The sequence below is a fragment of the Poecile atricapillus genome, chromosome 1 (genome assembly GCF_030490865.1).
Source record: "Poecile atricapillus isolate bPoeAtr1 chromosome 1, bPoeAtr1.hap1, whole genome shotgun sequence".
Classification (NCBI taxonomy): Eukaryota; Metazoa; Chordata; class Aves; order Passeriformes; family Paridae; genus Poecile; species Poecile atricapillus.
The window spans coordinates 20,437,838-20,454,457 of record NC_081249.1 but is presented as its reverse complement, the minus strand read 5'-3'; the positions used below and the strand labels follow the sequence as shown (position 1 = coordinate 20,454,457).

The following is a 16,620-nucleotide window of genomic DNA, read 5'->3' as shown; positions in this document are numbered from 1 at the left end:
GTTTTGAAAATCAAGTAATGTCCAAGTAGCTGCTGTTCTTTTTGGCCTTTTTTCTGAGGTGGTTGGTGCTGCTCCCAAGAACTGCTGGCTGTATCTCATTCTGCTGCTGCTTGATTCACCAGTTAAGTCATCACTGAATTTATTTTACTTACCTATTTCATTGTTAGAAGTCCAAGTGTAGGTCTTCTATTCACTCTTTGAATTCATACTGATGTCCACATGGTACTGCTTTTGAGAGAATTTCTGAATGTTGGCTGTTGGCTTTATACAAGCATATTTTTTAAGCTCATGTAGAGTACAAGAAGTACAAGTTTCTTGTTTTATTGTTTTTGAACATCAGTATTTTCTGTGTCCATGATGAGAACATCCAGAGGAAATAAACAGATGAAACAATGCTACTACTCTAGCTGGATCCTCTGATTTCAAGCCAGAATGTGGATTACTGACTACATTATAATGGATCTAGAAGAAGGACCCCTTTTAAAACCCTCTTTCTTACTGGTGATTACTAGTTTTGTCATTTTCTGTTTCCTGTCCCATAACTTCTTAGAAAGGAAGCATCAGCATATAGCATCGTAGAGTATTTTTTTTTTCATAATTTAAAATCATTTGATGAGAATTTAGCATTTTTACAGTTACTTAATTTCCACCATGTGGCACGTTTTGGGAGACCTTGGCTTCCCATAATTTCAGCCTCTGCAGAGGTCCATTTATTGAAACCTGTCTGGAAATAAAAGTCATGTGGATAAAATGGGTTTCATTATGACATTAGAAAATTCTGCCTAAGAAATTAAATAAATTGTTTTTGTACTTTTATGAGAAGTCTTTAGCATCTTGATTAAGCTGAGAATGCACAAAGTGCATAGATTTGTAGCAGCATGATGTTCAATTCATGTCTATTCAGTATAACTCAGATTTAAAATTTCTTTTCTCACCTGTTCAGAAAGTTGTGTGAGAAGTAAGTAGAATGAAGAAATTTTAGCTTGACAGCTGTAGTCAGGCCATCCTCAGGAGAATATGCTGAAAATTGTCCTCTTATGCAAATCTCTCTTGAAACTTCAGAATGGCTGGAAAACTTCCAAAAATTTTTTCAATGTTTTTGTGTTTCCTTATTATTTTTGGCATTGTATATTGCATACATTTAATTTTCATTCATCATAATTTTAATTTTCATCAATCTGCCTGATAGCTCCAGCATTTTATACTTAGTTGTCTAATCAAACAAATAACATCGGTCAGTACTGGGAAGAGAGAAATGAGTTATATGTCTGATTTTCTCCCCACTCTTAACACCGGTTTTATCTTTGCAAAAATGTACCCAATAAAGCACAAACCAGAATCTGGGCTTGAGAAATATTGTTAGTAGAATGGGTCCATAGCGCCAGTGATTCAGTCATCTGTCAGCCTGATAAATGGATTAGTGTAAGAGGTGTTCCAGTGGGGAAATGAAGCCCATAGGGCTTCCAGCTAATTATATTTAAGTTGTTTAGTACTGCTGGGAAGCAGCATCCAGGCAATTACTGAAAGCTTTGATGCAGTGTGCACTATTAGTGTGTGGGTTCAGAAACTCATTACCCTTTCGTGCTTGTGTTGGATGGATTCTAGGAAACTGACATGAAACAGAGAGCAGGAATCAATAACTAGAAAGGCATTTTAGTTAGCTTCTGATCCATTTCCTGATTCAGCAGCTTCTAGCCTAGAGCATTTCATACAACTGCTATAATGTAAGGGGGAAAATGTGACTTAAATGTATCAATTATCACATATATGTACATCTTGTTACAGTGATGTGTAGCTGAGGTTTCACCCAAGACAAAGTTTGAAAAGGTCTTTTAGGGACAAGCTGCTCCTCTAATGCCATGCCACGTGTCCAAAGCGCCTGCCCTCTCTGATCCTCCAAAGTTGATTGTAGTAATTTCTCCCGAGGCCTGACCTTGCAGTGTTTATTGATGCCTCCCCAACATGGAGATTGTATTACCATGGTGCCCATGGTATCCCACCTTCAAAATCTCTTGGAAACTACAGCTAACCCCAAACGAAACTGGTGGTATTGGCTACACGTGTTAAACCTTGTTTAATTGTACTGGCTCTGTCTTTGCCGTGGGCTGCAATTCACGTTACTGATGCACCTTGAGAAAACTACAGACTTTGGGTCTTTCAGATGTGGGAACAGCACATCCTTTCACTGTAGCACTCTACAGTTGGGCACCTGCAAGGTGTGCATGCTGAAAGCAATGCAGTATTTCTACAGCTGAGGGCCAAAGACTTGAAAGATCATTTCTTAGGTTAGACTGACAGATTTACTCAGGGACAGAGTTACATGAATTAATCAAAATTGTGTGGTTTTCTTTTTAAGCTTGCACTCACTTTTAAATCTGGTAATGGTGACTGCTAGGGCAGTGCAGAGGAGGCTGCATTTCTTCTTTCCTGTTTCTTCCTCTGTGCTTTTGCCTGAGGTAGAGCTAAATAGGAAAATGAGAGTATTACAATTTAATGCTTCTGAAAGGGATAATTCTTTCACACCTACCTACACTATCACAAAATTAATAATTAAGCTCCTTTCATTATGTTTCATCACAACAGTCCTAGATGTACTGTGAGTTTTGTTTCATGTTTAAAAAGTTCAGCAGAAATCTCATGAGTTACTGTCAAGAGAGAAGTTTGGAGGTTTGTTTTTTTTTTTTTTGAAACTGGACTTGTTAATTAGAAAAATGGCATTTGGTTTTCTTTAGAGTTTGTAAAATAAATGTTGTGCTACTTGATACTAACATATTTCTCTGATAGAAGAAGTATCAGAATTTCTGTGATGTAGGCCACAGCACTCATGAATCCATCCACATACTGCAAAAAATCCTCTTACAGTAGTAAGCACTTCCAGCCTGGTACCAGGTTTGGTTGCTGGCAGCTAAGTTTTTCATAAATCCATTATTATCACTGAAATTTCCTGCCTATTAAATAACGGTTGATAACTCGTGCATTTCCTGTGAAACTATTACACATGGTAGAGAGAGTATCTTCTATACTCAAGTACACAGCTGAAGCAGAAAGAAAGCTAAAGCTGTCAAAGTGTCTGTGCAGGCAAAGTGCTGACAGTGGTAAATGATTTTGAGAATTGATGCTGTCAGTTCCAGTCTGGCTCTAAGACTGGTTGGATTGAGTCACTGCTTGGGCTGCTAAGAGTTAATCTATCTTGGGAGGGAGCTGTGTAAAAGGAGTAGCATGATATTGCCAAGTTAACGAGACAGTGCTCATTAAATTCTTAATTTCATGATGTCCACTAGCTTTGACAGTTACTTAAGATGAAACATAAGAAGAGTTTCCACCTGCAGTTTTGTTTTCCCTTGAGAGACTTGCTTCAAAGGGGCAGCCCAGGCTCTGTGAGTTGCACCTGAGGACAGCTTTCAAGGCTTAAGTATTTTAAGTTTCTGTGGGAAGATGTAGGTTATTTCTGAGGGTATTTTTGTTGCTTTGGCTTAGATATTACCATGGGGGAGCTTCTTGCACTAGTACTATAATGAAGATTTATTTCATTGTTGATTTTCAGATTTTTAACTGACTAGTGACTTTGTTTTCTTCATCAAATCTGGGCATTCGTCTATGGTATATGTAAAATAAAAATCTCTCACACCTTCTTTAGAGGAAGCAGCTGTGGGGCAATATTAGATGCACAAGTGTCTACAGCAGGAATTTTTTATCATAGCAAGACATTAACTGGTGTTTGTTTACTCTATAAGACCTTAGGGCAAATTCATTAATATTCAGAGATTGTGTGGGTTTTTCTGAACAGAGATTGCAGTTCCAGCGCATAGGTACTCATTGGAAACATGACAGAGAAACCGAGCATGTTGTGTTGTGCTGAAAATGATGGTCCTGCTTTCTGCTCTGTGTGTCTGCAGTGTTATCCAGGATCCTTGTACAGACTAATTGCTGGTCACACCCCAGGGGAGCCACAGCTGTGGTTATTCTGCTGTGATTATACATTCTGTTAATCCATAAAGAAACTAAAACCCCAGCACATCAGCAGGAGTTTGGCAAATGTTGGAATGTTTTCTTTACTGACTGGTACACTTTTTAAGAATTGCTTTAGAAAATTCATTTTAGGTTATTTTTTGCAGAAGAGTGGTAGAATTAATGATGTCCTGTTAGAATCTTCTATATAGTCATAGTATACTTCTATATACTATAGTATAGTATACTCCACTAGGAGTAGTTTGAAAATATTGAAACTGTTTATCTATTTGAAAGAAAGCAAAATATTGTGCACTTGGTATCCTGCATTTCTTTCCCAGAGATAAAATGCAGTCTCTGGTTTTGTAATTCAGTGTCTTTTGAAGATGGCCTATTTAGCATTTAAACTTTCCTGTGCCTTTAAAAGCCAGAAGGGAGTGGGATAATAAATTAGTTACCCAATTAATGTTTTTTTCATTATGAAAGAATTAAGAGAAGTATGCTGAAACAGGATACTAGTGGTACTGGTTTGGTTTCTCCTCATCTGTATTGTTTAGTAAAAAGAAATAAAATTATTTATATGAAACTATGCAGAAATAGTACTTAAACAGAAATCAGATTGGAAAAAATATTTAAGCAGCTAAATGTATTTACAGGAATTAAGTAGAATTTGCTAAAACATCTTCCAAAATGATGTGACTGATTATTCCAAGTTTAAAGCAAGAGGAAAACGGCTGTACTCTTTAGGTGCCCTTACCCAAGCTGCCTGCCCAGCTGGTAATTTCAAGTGCCTCCTATAAATCTGGCCCCCAGTTTCAGTTCCCTAAAGTCGCTCAGGTGCCTGCAAAAGGAAATCTACATATGAAGCAGAGGATAAATGGCCCTGTTTGGTCTGTGGCCCACTAAGGGCAGCCCCAAATTCAGCCCTCCTTTGAGGAGCATCCCTTCATTGACTTCTCAGTGCAGATGGTGCTGTGCAGTTTGTCCCTGACACGTGGCTTGTCCCCTGCCCTGGCCAGGGCAGGAAAGGCCTCACTGCTTTTCTTAAAGTTAAGCTGGCACTTGGGACAGTCACAGGGGGGTTGGTAACTTACTTTGTTCATCAACTGCCCACATGGGAGGTGGTGACAGGGTTTTCCATGTTTTTGCTTCATAGAGATTGTGTCCAATGGAGGAGCTGAGAGACAAGGACATCAGTGAACTTGTTTGCATAGGTTTACTTTTGTGTTTTCAAAACTGGTGCAAATCCAAGGCTAAACCTTGTGTACCAGATTTACAATTAGTAATAAGAAAAGAATTTTTTTAACTTTTCTTTTTGGTTGATATTTAAACATAGTTACATTTCTTGACACTCAGCCACCGTAGGCATAGATTAGCAACAGCACCAATGCTAGCTAAATTAACACGCCCAGTAACTTTCTTATCCTTTGCTAAAGGGGTGAAATTTTTAATCTTGCACACTGTGACACCAATGTAACCTTTAGGCCATAACTTGTTTTTATTTCCTTTTCTTCTTCCCTTGTCCCTTTGCAAGAAGCCCATGCTACTTCTGTGCCCAGAGTGAGGCTGCTGTTGCAGGGAGAGCTGTGGGGCCACAGCAACTTCTGGATTTTAGCTGAGGTGGGGAACTGCTTGGTTAACCCACTGAAATACCTCAATAAGAAGGTTTTTCTGCCCAGAAATCTTACTGTCCACAGGGATGGGACTGGCAAGTAGTTAATAACACAAAGCACTGTATTTATTGCTCCATGTACAGTTTCAGAGAGCATCATTTGTATTGCCTGCCTTCAGTCATCTGACTGATGCCCCAAGTGACCCTTGTGAAGAGAGCTCCTGCTACCAGTCTCCTGTGACTAAGTTCTTTCAGCTCATGGAGGACAGAATAAGCTTCCTAAATTAGAAGTCAGAGAGTTATTCCAGCATTCCAGCAGAGTTCGGTCCACCTGTCTCTGGTAGGATGGCAGTAGTTGTGTGATTCCTCATGGCCTGAAGGCACACTCCCTCTCTCACTCTGTGTGTGTATATATGCACATGCATGTCACTGAGTATTTTGCTGACACCAGTAGCTCAGCATGCACAGTGCTCGTCACCACCCAGTGCTTTAGTTACAAAACCAGACAATTGGCTTTGATCATAATATATTTCATCTACGAGCAGGAAAGGATGACTATAGCACCTAATCTCCCTTTCTCTGTATTGCAGACTTGGTCTGTCTGTATGAAACAGAGTAACTTTTATATCACTGCAGGATATCTTGTGTTTTCACAAAAATTCATCTTCTGGGGAAGTTCCACTAAATCTTGGCATCAACAAATGGAGAATCTCCGCATTCCCCTTTGGATAGTTGCACAAATGGCTAGTCACAGGTGATGGAAAGCATGTGCTTTATTTCTCATTTCAATTTCTTGTCAGCTTCCAGATGCTGATTTGTTTTATGCAAACTCTTTGCTAGATTAACAGGCGAGTTGGTACTTAGTATATTCTCCCAATGAGAATACTTAGGTGCTGTAATTAGGTCATCTGTCTTTTTTTTTATTATTATTATTTTTGTGATAAACTGTACCAGTGGAACTCCCCAGATATTTAATATTAAAGTACTTTCTACACTGTTCTAATCACTTTTTCAGCTGTATTTTGTGATCTCTGATGATGGATTATTTTTCAATTTCTTTGCAAATTATGAAGACCTTATCCCACTATGAGTAATTATGGGATGTAATGCTAATAGTACAAACGGAAGTTTAAAAGAACATTTTTATCTTGCCTACTGTTTATTTCAAAGTTCATGTTAGTATTTACTTCTGTATGAAGTCAGATTTGAAGAAATTCTTGTTGATTAAAACATTGTGGGTAGGGCCATATGATACCATATGATTTTTGCAGTCATCAATACGTGGATGCTCTCACCCATTCATAAGGGAAATATATGGAACTTTTAAGCTTCACTGACACTTATAGGTAATAAAATTATAATAATCATATCTTTTTGCTGCTAATATGTCTCTTTCACCTTTACTTTTCACTTTTTCAGTAGAGAGTTAGTATTTGCCTAAAAGTTGTCTTGCAAGGTAACCAAAGCTGGGCTTACCAAGGGATGTGATTAGCTCTTCCAGCCTATGTTAGCAGTGCTACCTGCACTGCTGTCTCCTGCCTCTCTAGCATTGTGGCAAGATGAATAGCCTTTAAGTGATCCTGTCACTGATGGAAACCACCAGTGATCCAGTTTATAAGATTAGTAAACAGAACAAATAAAAACATGACCCAACCAGTTCATGAGTATAATTATGACAGAAAGCATTAATAGAATTTCTTCAATAACCCTGATTCATCCACAGTGTTACAGTAGGAGTATCTGGTATTCTATAGTGACCTTTAAACTCCTTGAATCTTGCAGAAGCCTTCATTCCAGATGAGCCAGTCATTTCCCTGGTATTTGGCATGAGAGCAGCCTCACTATGTATTAGTTACTGTTGTATAGCATAATGTAAGGGTATTAAATAGAGATAATTTTAGTATAATAATACTCTTAACAATTTTCCCATGAGACATGGGAAATCCTCTAATTGTTGCTTGGATTTTCAGTTTTTATATTTACACACAGTTATGCTTCTTGAGTATATTGTATTTTGCATAAACATAACATTCTCCACAGGAAAAATGAGATGGGAGACAGGTTGTTGATGCTGTAACCCTGGCAGTGTTCAAGACCAGGTTGGATGGGGCTTTGAGCAACCTGGTCTTGTGGGAGGTGTCCCTGCCCATGGCAGGAGGGCTGGAACAAGATAATCTTTAAGTCTCTTCAAACCTCAACCAGTCAATGATTCTATAATTTAAAAAAAAAAATAAATAAAAGAGATTAGATGGAGATATGAGAACAGTCAACTCAGAATTCCATCTGAGAATTAGACAGGTAATGTATATGTAGCCACATAGATGAAGATTTATATGCATTCAGTAGACTCAGAAAAGCTGTGGATGTCCAGCTGATGTATTGCTAATAGTTTGTGATGCTTCAGTAGGCAAGTGTTGTCCCTTGTGTAGTCATTCACCTCCGATTAGGATAGATGTAACTCTTTCTGAAGTGAGTAGTTGTATTTGGTTAGATGGTGTATTTATGTCACGATGAAGTAAATGAGAACATGTTGTAGTACTGCAGACTGAGAATTAGAACTGGACTTTTGAAAGGTTTTCCTGATGATGTGTTTAAATATGTTATCTGTTAAATTGATTCTATAATAAAATGATACTTAATGTATAGCTGTTGTGGTTTAACTTCAGCTGGTCACTAAGTACCACACAGCCACTCACTCCAACCTCCTACTCACCCCAGTGGGATGGGAGAAAAATAGGAAAAAAGTAAAACCATGTGCTGAGATGAGTTTAATAATGGAAATAAGTAATTAGTTAGCAAAATATAATACTATTTATAATTATTAATAAAGATAATAATGATTAGAAGGAAGATAACAAACCGAGAGAGAAATAAAACCCCCAAAGTGGTTCACAGTACAATTGCTCACTGCCTGCTGCCGGATGCTCAGGCCAGCCCCAAGCAGTAAACAGCCCCTCCCAGCTAGCTCCCCCCAGTTCATACACTGGGTGTGATATTGTGTGGCATGGATGGGCCAGACCATGACAGCTGTCCCAGCCATGCTCCCACTGCCTTCTTGTGCATCTGCTCACTGGCAGAGCAGAAAACTGAAAATCCCTGACTCAGTGTGAGCGCTGCTTACCAACAGCTAAAACATCACACTCTGTTACTAACATTACTCTCATACTGAATCTAAAATACAGCACTGTGTCAGCTGCGAGGAAAAAAATGAACAGACAAATCCAGGACAATAGTTTTAAAAGCTGTCAGACATTCATGTGGAAGAGGATAATTAATTTTAAAAGTCTCCAATGACTATCTCATTTCACTTTACAGCATTTAATTATTAAATTATGTAGACAAAAATTGAGCATAAGACATAAGGCTTGAAACTGAAGAATTAAGAAACTAGCCAGTATACATGGTGCTCGAATGGCAAAAGCAGTAAGAAATAAGGCTTTACTCATCGTGCTTGTTGGCAGGCTTGGAAAAGTCTCCAAATAGGTTTATTATTGCAGAATGCCAGCCTGTCTTTTATGTTTGATTTTCATAAATGCTTGGCTTCAGCATTGCCCCAAAAACATTCAAGAAGGTGACTTCTTTTGCCTAGTTATTTCTTGCACAGGGGTGGTGCTCAGTTTCCCACTGGAGGCTTTCTGAGGCAGCACTTCTGTGTGTCCCACTGTTCTGAGGCAGTACACTGCCATTTCAGTCCTGTGCTCAGCAGTGGTTCTGGGTGAATTGCTTGCTGTTGTTATACTTGACCAGAGAGGCTGAAAATTGTTGAGTCAAGCTCGTAGTATATTAGAATCCTTCCAAGCTCCTGAAAAAGTGCATGGCTTTGCAAAGTTATCAAATGCTGTGTGTCACTGGGGATTGCCCTCACCTCTCTGGTTCTTTTGGTGATGTGTGTTGGGTTTTTTTCCCCTTACAGTTTAGCTAAAACTCCTAATCTGGGAGCTCAAACCTTGGTGAATGCCAAAAACAAAAGGAGTCGAGTGCTTGTGTTTTGGTGAGGTGATGGATGCTGGTTTGATGGGTGCTTCTGTCTCTCTTTGCAGCCCCCTCAGCTGTCAGATGCGGTGATCTCCATGGTAACTCAAACCCCCAGACTCTTGACAGCAGCCTGCGAGGAGCAGCATTCAGCAGCTCAGGGGTCTCACGACCAGGTAAGCTGAAAGGAATCACCAAATAAGATCTCACCTCCGATGTGCCACTTCCTGTCCTGTCAGGTTTTTCCTTGGTGAAGTCACCCAGTCAGGTCCTGTGCACATACGTGATGATGGATTCCTACCAGTGCTGGCACTTAAGGCTGTGGCAGTCCAGCTCTCTTGAACAGAGGCATTTGACAAAAAGTCTGCATTTGTTCAGGGTTGATTTTTAAGATACAGATCGAAAAAGCAAAACAAAGAAGTACTGTTCAATTCTTAAAGTTCTTAAGGCTTTGGTCTTAAGTAATTGCTACGGTAGGAAATAACCCCGAAACATGTCAGGAGTAAGAACTGTCTTGCTGCTGTACCTACACCACCATCAGTACTGCCCGAGCTCTAACTTCAGGCCTGAGCAATCTTATTCTCCTGCAGTGGATCAGAGAGACAGCTTCTGTGTTCATGTAACATTCAGTGGTTCTCTGCTGCATTTTCCAATTGCTGCTGTGCTCTTTCCATGTGAGTTTCTGTGCTAATAGCAGCATGTGGAGTGTTCTGGTTAACATCTTAAGAAGGTACAGAGTTCCTTCTCTTGTTTTTTGTGAATAATGGAGAAAGAACAAGATCTTTGCTGTTTGGGGAAAACAGTGCAGGAACTATATAGCTATATTCACTTTTCCAGTACAACTACTGCTGTGGACTAAGGTAGTGTCTCTGGTCTTACACACTTACATGTGAGGGAAGCTTATTACTCCCTTTTGTTGTCAGGCTTCACTGTCATTAGTATTGAGTTGTTTCTATGCCGTTAAGATTGTATGTATTTTTTAAGTCCATGGCTTCTGTGCACTGCTTTTTGGGTATTACCTGCATTGTTACTTGCTTGCTGCATTAGTCCACTTGGCTGTAAGACTGTCCCCATTGTACAAAGAAATCCATATTATTCTGGATAACAATTCCACTATCTTTACTGACCAGTTTGACAGTTTTTGTGCCATTACTATCAACAGTATTTACTTTTGTGTTATTGATGATAGTCTTAAATAGTGTCGAGTGAGTACTGGATGATTTTATTGGAGAAATGTAGAGCACTTTTTCAATTATTATTTCCTGTTAACAGCTACTTTTTCATATGTTTATCTTAATCACATTTGATGATACTGATAATAATTTCTTACTCTGAGTTTTGTGTGGCTGTAAGGTGAATGCTGTCCAAAAGTCTGTTTCATTCATGGAATAATGTCTACTGATCAGAGTTTGTAACTTTATCAGATGATTGAATAAATTCTCTATTTTATTTAGCAAGCTTCTGTAAAATGGTGTTGACTGGCATCAGTTTTGTTCATGTAATTTCCCAGTGAATTTTTCCTTTATAAATTCGGTGGTTATTTTGCCTGAGATTAGTAATGGCATAGAGCTCTATAATTACTGAGATCATACTGCTTACCATCCTCAACTATTAGCAGAAAATGCTAGCAGTCTTACTGAATTTCTCTGGTGCTCCAAAATGTATTGAAAATTAGCATCATTGAAATGATCCTCTCACACACACTTTTAAGACTCTTAAGGCACAAATTATTGCAGCATCCTAATTTAAAGTTATCTTTTAACATTTGTTTTGGTTACTAACAGCCTCCTTATCTCTAAAAATGCTTTTCTTAGAAGAAAGTATATGTTGCTTGTTTGGGGTTTTTTGTGTAGTATATTTGTATTCCTTTAAACCATGAATCTCAAGTTGGAGGTCATGTGCTGTTTCAGTTTGCCAGCTTTTCCTATAAGAATTAATTTCATTGGGTTTTCAAGTGTAATCTATACTTCAAGCTAATTACACCCTTAACCCAGAACGGGAGTATAATTTTTTTGCCACAGGTTGCCTTTTTTGGGCTATTTAATCAATACCTTTGGTCACTGTGGCAGTGGAGTAGGAAGAGCTCTCCACATTTTCACCTTTGTACTTTCTCCCAAGTGCAGATTTTTTTCCCCGTTTTCCAGGCTAATGAACTTTTATTAACTTGCTTGCTATTAACTAAGCTGTTTGAAATACCAAAATTATAATTACACTCTGGGCCTGTGCACTCAATATGTATTGTAGCAATAAAATTTGGGAGTGCCTGATGAGTTACTACTGACTGCATGGCATTTCTAGCTTACTTCTCTCAGATGAATGTCCTTCACAGTTCTTGTCATGTTTCACAAGTACATACTTAAGCAGATAATCCAGATCTCTGATACAGTTTGGTGGTTTGCTTTATCTCAAATTGTGAACAGTATATCCTTCTGGGATCTGCTAGCATGTTATCCGTATGAATTCAAGACCTTGACATCCTGAATTGACAGTAATTTTGAGGAATAATAGTACTAATAATGTAGAGTACCATCTTCTATACCCTTTGGCTCTTAGTGGAGGTGTCCCCAGCAGTTAGAACGATAACTGCGGTTGGTATGATAGGTGTGACAATGGTAAGAGGTGAGCTTTATCAAGATCACGTGGGATATGTTGTATGAATGCACAGGGAATAACAGTAGTTTCACTAAAAAACCTTGTAAAAAGCAAGATAAAGAGATGAGATGAAATTAGATGTCAAAAAATGAAAGGCTGAAGAAGTTCAGTTTGAAAAAGTAGGAAAAGTAGGTGTATGCACATGATACCTAGGAAGAAACAGGTCACCTTTTCCTAGTTTTATGTTTCTTGTATGACTTAATTACTTTGAACTTAAGAACAAGATGGATAGGATGTAGTGGAAGGTACCAAATGTATCAGCATATCAACAGATTGCTGTTGTTCAAAGAGCTTGGAATAAGTGCAGTTTGGGAATCTCACAAATGAGATGTGGTAGTGCAAGTTGTGACTGTTGGTAGAAGTGCAGGGGCATAGATTAATATAAGAAAATGTTCATTAGTTTTTAAAAAGTTTTCAGAACAGTATTTTTTCAGAAACATTCATTTGGTGATTGAGAAGAATGTTCTATTATCCATAAGTCAGCACTGACATACTTTATTTTGAAGAAATACATATCATCTTTTTGCATAAGTGCACTGCATTTTATAGAAAGAACTATAAACAAAAAGTTTACTTGCAAATACATGATACAGAAAAGTACCATAATACCCCTAGGCATATTGTACTGCAGCATTTTTTATTATTTTTTTACAGTTACTAATTTTTAATTTTTTTTTTATTTTTCTTAGAACTTGGTAAGTGACATTGCACAGGCATAGGTGCAGAGACTTTTTCGGTATGTTAACTAAGGTTTCTGTTTGCTCCCACCTAATAATTTTACTGGTCAGTTAGATTTATGGACTAGAAAATCAAATTGCTTTTAAACAATATCCTTTATAATTCTGAGGTTTAATTAATAAACACTGTACTGATTTTGTTTTCTAACATTGTTTTTCAAGTCTTGCCATCAAATAATATCACACCTGTGGGTGTATGCATGAAATAGTCATAGAGTCGTTATTCTTAAAAGTCTAATGGCATCATAACTGTTCACTGAAAAATAGTTAACTATTGTAATAATATTTTTAAATAAGCATATTCAAAAATAACATTAATATTTCTTAAATTTGCAGGTGTTCCAAGGCTAAAGTAGAGCTTTATTCGTGTATTCCTTGGTATTTCTCTTGCTATTTGGTGGATCATGGTTAACTGAACTCTGATTTTATTAATGAAATATTAATTAGTACTTTCTGGGCTATCAACCAAGTCAGAAAAAAAATATATGTAACTAGAGCATGGACCTATGTATTTTACATTGTGGTAGAGAAATGAAACTACTATTCCAGTCATGGCTAGCTTCTGAAATACTTGCTTTGAGCCTTTGTGAACCTTACACAGTACAGTTTTAAACTAGTGCTAGTGGAATAAAAATTATTGTGTCGCCTTTTTTTTAAATCTCTTGTCTTTAACATAGCTAAGATTACAAGGAAGGTTTTGGTGGTAGTAAAGAGGATGCTAGCATTCCAAAATGAGGTGGAAAAATGCCTTATCCTTTGATTTTTAAACTAAGCTGGTGATTATTTAAGGCATAGCTCAGACCTTGTAGGACTGAGCAGTGATAATCCCATACTTTACTGTTTTATTTGTAGAGCACATTATGATACCACATTCACTGTGCCAGTCACTTGAAAGTGCATAAGAGATATGCAAAGTGGGAAAAGGCAAATTTTGTTGTAGTCATTAATAAGTATGTGTTTAGTTCAGCAGGAGTGCCAGCTGCAGTGAAAGTTTCATACCTTCACGAGCAAACACCGTGCCACGAGGAGGGGGAGGTGGAGCTCTGCCTTGCCCAAAACTGCTCCTCTGAGTTTGCCCAGCAAAGGCTTCACACAGGTGAACAGTGCTTTTTCATCCACCCAAAGTCTGCTTAACTTGTCTGGGCAGAACTGCAGAAATCTGCCCAGGTCAGTGAATTCAGCTTAGGCTGCAGCACTCTTGGGAAGCTCAGGTATTTATTTCTTTGGACAGGTACTGTGCACACACTGTGTGTGTAGCACATTCCAGAGCCACGGTGCCTTCTGCAAACTGCCTGGAATGAGGGACTGTGTATGTGAAGTAAATCAGCTGCTTCCCAAACAGACACAGTTTACCTCTGAAGACAAATAGGATTATCTGGATTTTCTGCTTTTTAAAGGTTGATTCAAGAAAGACTTTTATTTTAAACTGAATTCTTTCACCACATCATGGTGTAGAAATGGAATTACGACAGGCAGTCTAGTTAAACATGCTCCTGAATAATTTGAGTGTCTCATGCAGCCATCCCACACAAAAACAGGATGGGTAATACAATTGTTTTTTCAGTAAGTTGTTAATTAAGCCTTGGAGATGTACAGGATCTGTATTTCCATTTATATTTTTGTATGACCTCATCATCTGGACTGCTTTGATTTAATGGAAGATGAATATAATTGATGGGTAAACATACTGTTATATAGAAAGTATGTGCTAAAAAGTTAGACCAAATACACAGATTAGCATCAGTTAATTTCAGAAGAAATTCCATCTTCAAGCAACCTGTAAACATTTTCACCTGGTTGAAACTAGACTACTGTCTAGTCTTCACTCGAAGTGCTGTAAATGAAGAGATAAAATTATTATTTTTTTCTCCAATGTTTACTTAATGTAGTGGTGAAAGTTAAGGTGTAATTCTTTGGTGTAAAGATATTTCAGGTATAATTAATCAAAATGGATTTGCAAACATGGTTGTTGTCACTGATACTGTGTTTTTACTTACACACTGAGGTCACAGATTGGCTTTGTAATCAAGGACCTTGGTCCAAGCTCGTTTTTTTTCCACAAATGTGAATACAGTGATTAGTAAAGTTGTTGTAATGGCATATTTGGAGAGTGAGTGATCACCACAGAAAAAGCTGAGGTGATTTAAGGTGCCACAGGGCCCACACCTGATGTGCAAAAGCAGAGCACTCAAGTCCCCCTCCTGTTTTAGTGCAAACTCCATTCCCAGCCAGCCCTTGCTGAAGTCTCTTAAAATGACCAGGATGTTCTAACTTTAAGGAATGCAGTGAGAGATCAGTCAGTCTTCAGTTCTGCTTCAGCTGTCAGGGACAATAAACTCCAGGTAAGGAGCAGAGGCAAACAGTTGCAGCAAGCCTGGTTTTACACCAGTGCCACCATTTGTGCAGTAGGTCTCAAAATATTATTTTATTGATTTGCCCATAGCCTTTGAATAAGCTCTGCTGTGTTCAGACCTTCATATGTGACATAGCTACCAAGGGTTGTATAGTGCTGTATGTTCTAATAAATGGTTCTGGAGATTGGGTTCATATGGATGGCACCTACGCAGAACACATGGGGGGAACAGGGAAGGCACTCTCCCGAGCATCTCCATTGTGACAGAACAAAGTGGGCTTGTAATTTTTGTTATATCTGAAATGGTTAACGTTTTTTTATTGGTTGCTCTGCGAGCTACAATGTGATTTAGCAAGCATCCCAAATGTCTATAACATGAATTGTGTTTATCGTCAACCTAAATCAGTTTAAATAAGCTTAGTTCAACTGATGCATGCCCAAATTAATTTTCCCTTTTATCTAACCAGCTTGCAGTCCTAATAAACAGAATAATCAATCATAGCTGCCTTCATCTATAGCATGATTGTATATCTCTGATCAAGGAAATGTAGAATAATTTCTCTCTAGTCCCTACTTAGTTCCCCCTGTAATCAAGGTTTCTGGATATAATGATTCACCTTAATCATTTTTACATTCCTTGATAGAAAAAAAGTACTTCTTTTTTTTTTAGTTTGTATGTTTAAAGGATGATTATATTTAACATTGTAAAACTAATTTTAAAAGTATAAGATATTTTTATTTCTCCACTACACAGAAAATAATGCCAGTCTGACTCAGAGAACTCTGTAAACACAATGGCAGTGATAGCATGCTTTGAACAGTTTGTACTGTGTACTCATCTTTTTTAGTAATAGCTGGTTTGAGGCCACTGGCATCTTTCTTACTGATTGAAGTGAGTCCAGGGCTCTGGCTAGACATTTTCTCTCTTCATTGAATTATCAAGTGCCAAGCAAAACCTGAGGTTAGCTTCCTGTGAGGTGCTAGAAAAAGCTGAAACAATTAAAACTTCCCTTTAGGTCACTGGCCTTCAAATAATGCTTTAACTTTTATGCTGAACTATTTACACTATATATCAGGTGTCTTTAATAGTTTAATTTTATACGTATATAGTATATCACACATTTAGTAATACTTTTGCCTAGACTGGCAATTATAAAAAATATAATATATATATATAAAATATATATATATGTAAAACATGACATTCATTTACTGTTGCATTTTACAACTTCATAGTGCAATTTGGCCCTTGATAACCAATCCTGCCTCTTGAAACTACAAAATGCATCAAAGAAACTTTGTTTTCAGTGATTTGTCTTAAAATGTGTGTTTAGAATATGTCCCAT

At 37.8% G+C, this 16,620-nt stretch overlaps 1 protein-coding gene across 3 annotated transcripts in view; it reads left to right on the top strand.

Annotated features, from left to right (window-relative positions):
- The window catches only part of TBL1X (transducin beta like 1 X-linked), a 190,823-nt gene that overhangs the window by 94,949 nt on the left and 79,254 nt on the right, over positions 1–16,620 (top strand). For all 3 annotated transcript variants that reach the window (XM_058845907.1, XM_058845891.1, XM_058845900.1), the window contains one exon: positions 9,601–9,708. The gene's annotated coding sequence lies outside the window, so the exon portion shown is untranslated. The remainder of the gene's footprint in view (positions 1–9,600; positions 9,709–16,620) is intronic.